We start from the raw sequence: 6,491 nt of genomic DNA, 5'->3' as shown, positions 1-6,491 counted from the left end.
ATTTCTATTAGTTCTAAAGAGACTCCGCTACATTGCACTAATTGAAAATCTGGTAATTTAAATGTATAGCATTAAAAAGGGAATACATATCTTTTATGTTCTTCTTTTCTGCACTATCAACACTGCCTATTAAATAACCACACAGTCTTCTTTCTACTACAAAAGATGTGCACATCAAAACCAACCAACTCAGTGAAGAGTTTTATTTTCCACAGTATCTTTATGCATTCGGACAGAAAGGAACTTATTAATGTAATATAATTCTACACTGGAAAAAAATCAGACTTGAAGCTATCTAGTTTTTCAGGAGCTATAATGGGAGTGTTAGAGTCAAGATAGCATAAGCAACTGTCATCCTTTGACCAAGCTCTGAACTTATGCTTGCTCTATGTTCTTCCACCTTGACTTTACCAGTGGAACAAGATAAAAGAATATACTTTCAAATAAAAATGAATGTTTGCAAAATGTACCATTGGATTCAAATACTTAGCAAAACTTCTGACCTTCAGTCCTGCTGAATTCGAAACACAAAGGCAGCTTTGAAATGCTGCAAATTGGGCCCAGCTGACATTTAAACATCAATTCTGGATGTGTACACACCAAAATATCGATGCATCAGAACTGGGGCTATTGATTCTTTTCAGCATGTTTCAGCCATCTGCTTTCCTTCACTTAGTTTCACTTCTGTCAGTTCTTACAATGAATAGATTTTGGTTGGGGATTCACATGCAAAGAAACCTCTTGTTTGAAATAAAAATGGACCAAATAATAGTGTTTCCCTGAAATTGTTGCCCAGACCTTGTATGACCACCCTGCTAGCTCTGCTCACCCAGCCCTGCTAACAGGAATGTTCTATAAAACAGCTGTTGCCTCTGAAACTCTTGCATGGAAAGCTCTTACCCTGAAAAACAACTACAGTCCGACCCATAAATTGCTGGGACCCTGGGATTCCTGCTTTTGTTTTTTGGGCTGTTTGGAGTAATACCAGTGCATGCTTTAGCCTAGGCTTTTGTCTTCAGAACTCCCCAAGCCATCATTTTGGACAGACCACTCTTCACTCCTCTGCCAAGTCAAGCAGGATACCTTAAAGCACTTTGGCTCATCTTCATCCCTGGTCATAAGGGAAAGGAAAACTCACCTGGACAGAAATATCTACAAGTTTCATCAAAATGTCTTTTTTGCCCTCACTCAGCTGTTTGATCCCTCCCTTCTCTCTCTTCAGGTCTTGGCCCCTCTGTCCCATGACAGAGGAGTTCAATGCTGAGGACAGACGCTGCCAAAAACAAACTCAGATTCACCTTGAATGATCTCTGATTTAGGCAAGAGCTCAGGACAAGTCAAATCCAAATTCACATGGCTGCTGATATTTTTCTCTCATTCTCACCTAATGCATAATTCTTTCAAGAGTTTTTAAGCATTCTGGGAGGGATCTCTGGAAGGGAAAGCTAAAAAGCAGGAGAGCAGTAAGACCTTATGTTGTAGGTCTGAAGAAGACAACAAAAGCAGGGATAAACTAGAGTAGTACTGCAGGTACTATGATTATTCTGCCAGTACCAGCAGGTGGGGTGCTGCAAGGGAATGTTTATTTGGCCAGGCATTTCTGAAATCCATTTTGATTATTAGTGCTAAATTAAGCCTTTAATTGCTGTTTGTTCTTGGGGCTTTTGGCTTTCTTGTTGTTTTTGTTGGGTTTGGCCTTTTTATAATTTAATCTGGCTTTTTTATCCCTGAATGCTGGCAACCTGTCTGGCCATATGGCATTGGAGAACAGTTCTGTTTGGCTCGCATTGTGCCCTACCACTTTGCAATCAGATACACCCAGGTGTTCTGAAAAGATGGAGGCAAATCATTGTCCCCGTTTTATGAATGAGGAAACTGAGAAAGAGGTCACAGGGTTTGCCTGGTCCTTCTTGGGACACAGCTCCCAGAACAGAGCAGGCGACCCCTTGGCACGCTCTTCGCTGGGGCAGCACTGTTGCCTGGCATGGCAGCATGAATGGCACAGGTGTGGGGAGCCAAAGGTAGGCACAAGCTGTTCAGTGTAGATTATCATCAGGTTTTAAGTGCACCCTCCACTTTGCATTTGAAAAACTAACTGATTGTGCTATTATGTTTCTCTTCACTTCCAGATGCATCCAGCTGCATTTCTGCTCACACCAGAGAGTCAGGAACACAATCTCCACAAATCCTAAGTGTTGGTACTTGTCACAGAAAGGAAAAATACACTGACAGATTTTTTTTGTTTGTTTGCTTTTTGCTTCACTACTTAAATTGAAACAGGTAAAGGGGAAAAAAAGGAAAAAAAAAGAAAAGGTGGACAGAAACTTTCAGGCAAATTAAATTAGGTAGAAAAACAACAAAAAAAAGAAATATGAAGCTTACTTTCAAATCTTTGAGACCTGGAATGTAAAGAAATGTTTGAAGCCAATGGAGAGCCTGATGAGTATGTTTGACTACCTGATCTCCATATCTGTTTGTAATCTATTGTCCTAAACCACTTCATCTTAAAAATGATTCAAAGAATAAACACATTCCTAGCTTTTGCTGTTATGGCCCAGTATATTTAGTCAAAGAAATTGGGTCAGTGTACTTTTTATTTTCTCTCCATTCTACTAACTCAACAGGATACTGGCCACATTCCAAGCATGCTGTGTCCCATTCCAGATTGCATAGACACTGAAAAAAAAATAATACCAATGAAAAAATGGACTGTGGATGGCTCAGCTGACACAGCCACAGGCAGGAAATGGCTGGTTGTTGCAGCATATTATCCACAAAGCAAGGCAGACTGTAGGTTTTGTTATTTTACATTTCATCCTGCCAACCATGTCTATTGGTTGTCGCAGTCAGAGCTGCTGCTGCTGCTGCTGCTTCTGCTGCAGGGTAGAAAATAAAAAAAAAAATAACAAAGATGGAACAGCAGAAGCTTCTGCTGGTGCTATGAATAGGCACAGTGGAGCAGTGTAGGTATAACCTGTTATTGGCTTGATTAAGTGATTGGTTTCTGATACTTATTTTATTGTACCTTTTTAGGTAATAGTAATTAAAACTGGTCAATTGGAGAGAAGAAAGTTTTGTGACATCAAATAGCCTGTGAAAGGGACATTATGAAAGTCTTTTTGGTGCACAGTGGAGAGGCAAATGAGCTATAGCTATATGCATGTGTGTGTGTATATATATATATATGTGTGTGTGTATGAGAGAATATATGTATGCATGCACATTATGCATGTATATTGATATATTCATACATATATATGTGGGACTAAAATCTCCTGAAATCTAAAAGCATTTTCCAAATATTATTTTCTCTCCTTAGTCATCTTGATATGATTATATAACTAAGTAATTTCACTATAGAGGAGGAAACATTGTACACCTACTCTTGGCATAATGATAATATACAGGAGGGTGTTGGAAAAAAATTAATAATTAATTAGCTTCACAATATCACCCCTGAATAAAAACAAAGGTGTCTTTTCATTTCTAATCCCTTAGAACAATTTATGTGAAAGGAACAGCTATTTAAAATCTTCCCTTGCTTCTCAGTTGTTGGGGATTTTTTGGCAATTGTATTTCTGGTGCATACTTTTGTCAGCCTGGACAAAGAAGACTAAGAAGGTGACTGTCTAAAGAGTATGTGTGAATGTATGTTTGTATATTTACTCATGTAGGTGGGGTGGAGGGGTAGATAAAAACAATGGGAATATTTTAAACAGATTGGAAACTTAATTAGGAAAGATTCAAAGAAGTTCAGATGCTGCAGAGAGCCTCATAAGATTCAGTTGCTCAGATTGCCGCAGCATCATCCAATGCTCCCATTTAAACCATGGAGAGAGCACCCAATAGAGCTGGGACAACAGTGATACTCAGTTTATGCACAACATTACACACCGACACACAGGCTGTAACCTTCTGTAGAATCACAGTGTCTGCAGCTATTGCTTGAATTAGTTGAATGACTGATCTGCCCTCAGTAAGTGCAGAGCAACTTCATGTTCAGTGAAGCAGCAAACAACCCAGGGATTTTCCTAGCACTCCTATCAAAAGGTAAGTAACGCTATTATTTGGGTAAAACTGAGGTGCTGGGAAATCCCAAAGTAAATCACAGACACAACTGGGAATAAAAGCTGGACTCCCCAGTTCCCAGGCTTGTGCAATAACCAGTAGAAAACTCATCTCCTTATAGTCATTGGGGAAAAACAGCTGAATTCCCATGGGGAGCTGGGAATTACTCAGTATAATCCTACAATTAAATACTTTTACTAAGATAAATCCTATTGTAATACACGGAATCGGCAAAAACGAAGCCACAATGAAATAAGGAAGCCAAACCAACCTGGTCCATTGTTAATGAACTAAGGTTGTTAATCGTTTATTCACACTTACCAGGCTGGTGTCAGAGAGCAGCCCTGTTCTGGGAAAGCTTGTTAGGGACAATCTCACAATCATTAACAGGGATACACCTCCAGACTCCCACAAGAGAAGCACTACCTTATTAGAGGTAAAATGGATTTAAAATAATTGTAAGCTATAGCCCATGAATGCTGCCAGGAAATATATAAAATCATTTTGGGATTCATTTTTCTGATTCTCGTTTATTCTTTTCTTCTGGAGTAAACAAATATTCTGTATAACCAAACATGTATCCAGAACGCACTGCCTGAAGTCAGGATGTTTGTGGCAGAATTTGGAATACAACCCTAATCCCCAATTCCCAGCACTCTTTCATCAGTGAAGAATTGCAATCAGGGCCTTGTAGTAGCAATCAAACAGAAGTGATTGTCATGAGAACAGAGCACATGGAAAAGTAGGAGAAAATTAGATGGGACTTAGGACAAGTAAGAGATAAAGAGGTGTTATCAAATAAAAAAGTAGCAAGAATTCCTGACCTATTTATGACAATTTGATTAAGAAGGTGAGAGGTTACTATCAGAGTGGGGAGATGATAGCTAACAACTGATTATGGGAGGGTAAGCATTGACACTGCGTGACTCTGCAGTCACTAGGTGGAACTTTTCTCTGTTTTAAAAAGCAGAAGCTTTTTTCCCAGGCTTGGGGTTTTTTTGGTTTGGGGTTTTTTTGGTTTGGTCTGGTTTTGTTTAGTTTGGGGTTTTTGGGGTTTTTTGATTTTATTGTTTTGTTTTGTTTTTTGGTTTTTTTCGGTTTTTGTTTTTTTTACTCTTTTGCCTTCTGGACCTGTCAAAAGAGTGATTCTGCTACCTTATAAAACCAGTGACATTTGGAAGCAAACCGGGCACTGAAAGGGACAGGTTCGGTGCTTTCAGCTCAGCACCCTCAGCATAAAGGTCACAGCCTGCAGCATCACCCACGTAGAGAAGGTGATTCATAAGGTCTGGGCGACTCAGTCACCTGGCTCAGAGCTTGCATGCAGCTGAACTGTCATTCACCCCTTATCAGTGCTCCCTCCACAAGCCCAGTGTCCAGGTCAATTACGGGGCAGTGTCGGAAGTAACACTCACCAAGCCAAGGGCTGTGCGATGGCTAACCTTGAAATTAATCAGGGTCTGAGGTTTTCCTGAGTTACCAGTCATTTTAGCCTGATGCAGATGGTAATTCTTAGGAAAGAAAACAAGGAACAGGTTGGCCTGCCCAAGCCAGAGAGTTTATAAGGGATTTCAATCGGGTTTTGCACCAGCATCATAAAAGAGCTTTCCCCACTCACTTGTATAAAAACCAAGCATCAGGCAATTGTATCTAGGAGAAACAAGGCTGCTTAAGTCAAGAAGCCATGAGTAAAAATTCAGGTTGAAAATTATCCGAGTGCCTAATATTACATGCTGAAATCAGTTGTCTGTAAAGAAATCAGGGCAGTCCTTCGCAAGTGTGACCTGAATTTTATTTCTTAGCTTCAATGTACCATAAACCACTTCCCTTCCAAATAGAGTACATACTTAAAAAATCACACTTAATTTTGCATTTTCACAAAATCAGAAAAGGAATTACTAATGTTCAACATATTCAAAAGAAGTAACTCTTCACAGATTGTCATTATAGCTATAACAAGAAACTTCCAAAAATAGTTATTTGGAGGTGACTGTATTTCTGTAGTGAGAAAAGTGATTTCCATTGCAGCTTTTTCTTTTTGCAAGAAAGTAAAATATTCCCTGGAAACACAGATTTCTCCTCCTTTTTGGGCTTGATGGGTTTTTGTACAAACACACTTATCACAAAATGTTCCTGGGTCAAGAAAATTTCAGCAACACAGTCACAATTTGTTTTCAGTCACCGGTAGATCATGCAAATTACAGGACAGCTTTTTGGTGCATTTTTGAATAACAGAATAGGTTGCAGGGACTCAGACACATGATTTAACATATGTTAGATCCTGCAGACAGATTTGAGCTTAGCAGTAAGCATGTGGCTAGTCTAATTTGGAGGAATTATAAAATTAGGCAGGACTATTTCTAGGATTGGGCTAAGTCATTCATTTTTAGACTCACAGCATTTGAAGAATCTGATCGCTACTT

Source organism: Passer domesticus, chromosome 1 (genome assembly GCF_036417665.1).
Source record: "Passer domesticus isolate bPasDom1 chromosome 1, bPasDom1.hap1, whole genome shotgun sequence".
NCBI lineage: Eukaryota > Metazoa > Chordata > Aves > Passeriformes > Passeridae > Passer > Passer domesticus.
This window is presented reverse-complemented; position numbering follows the sequence as displayed.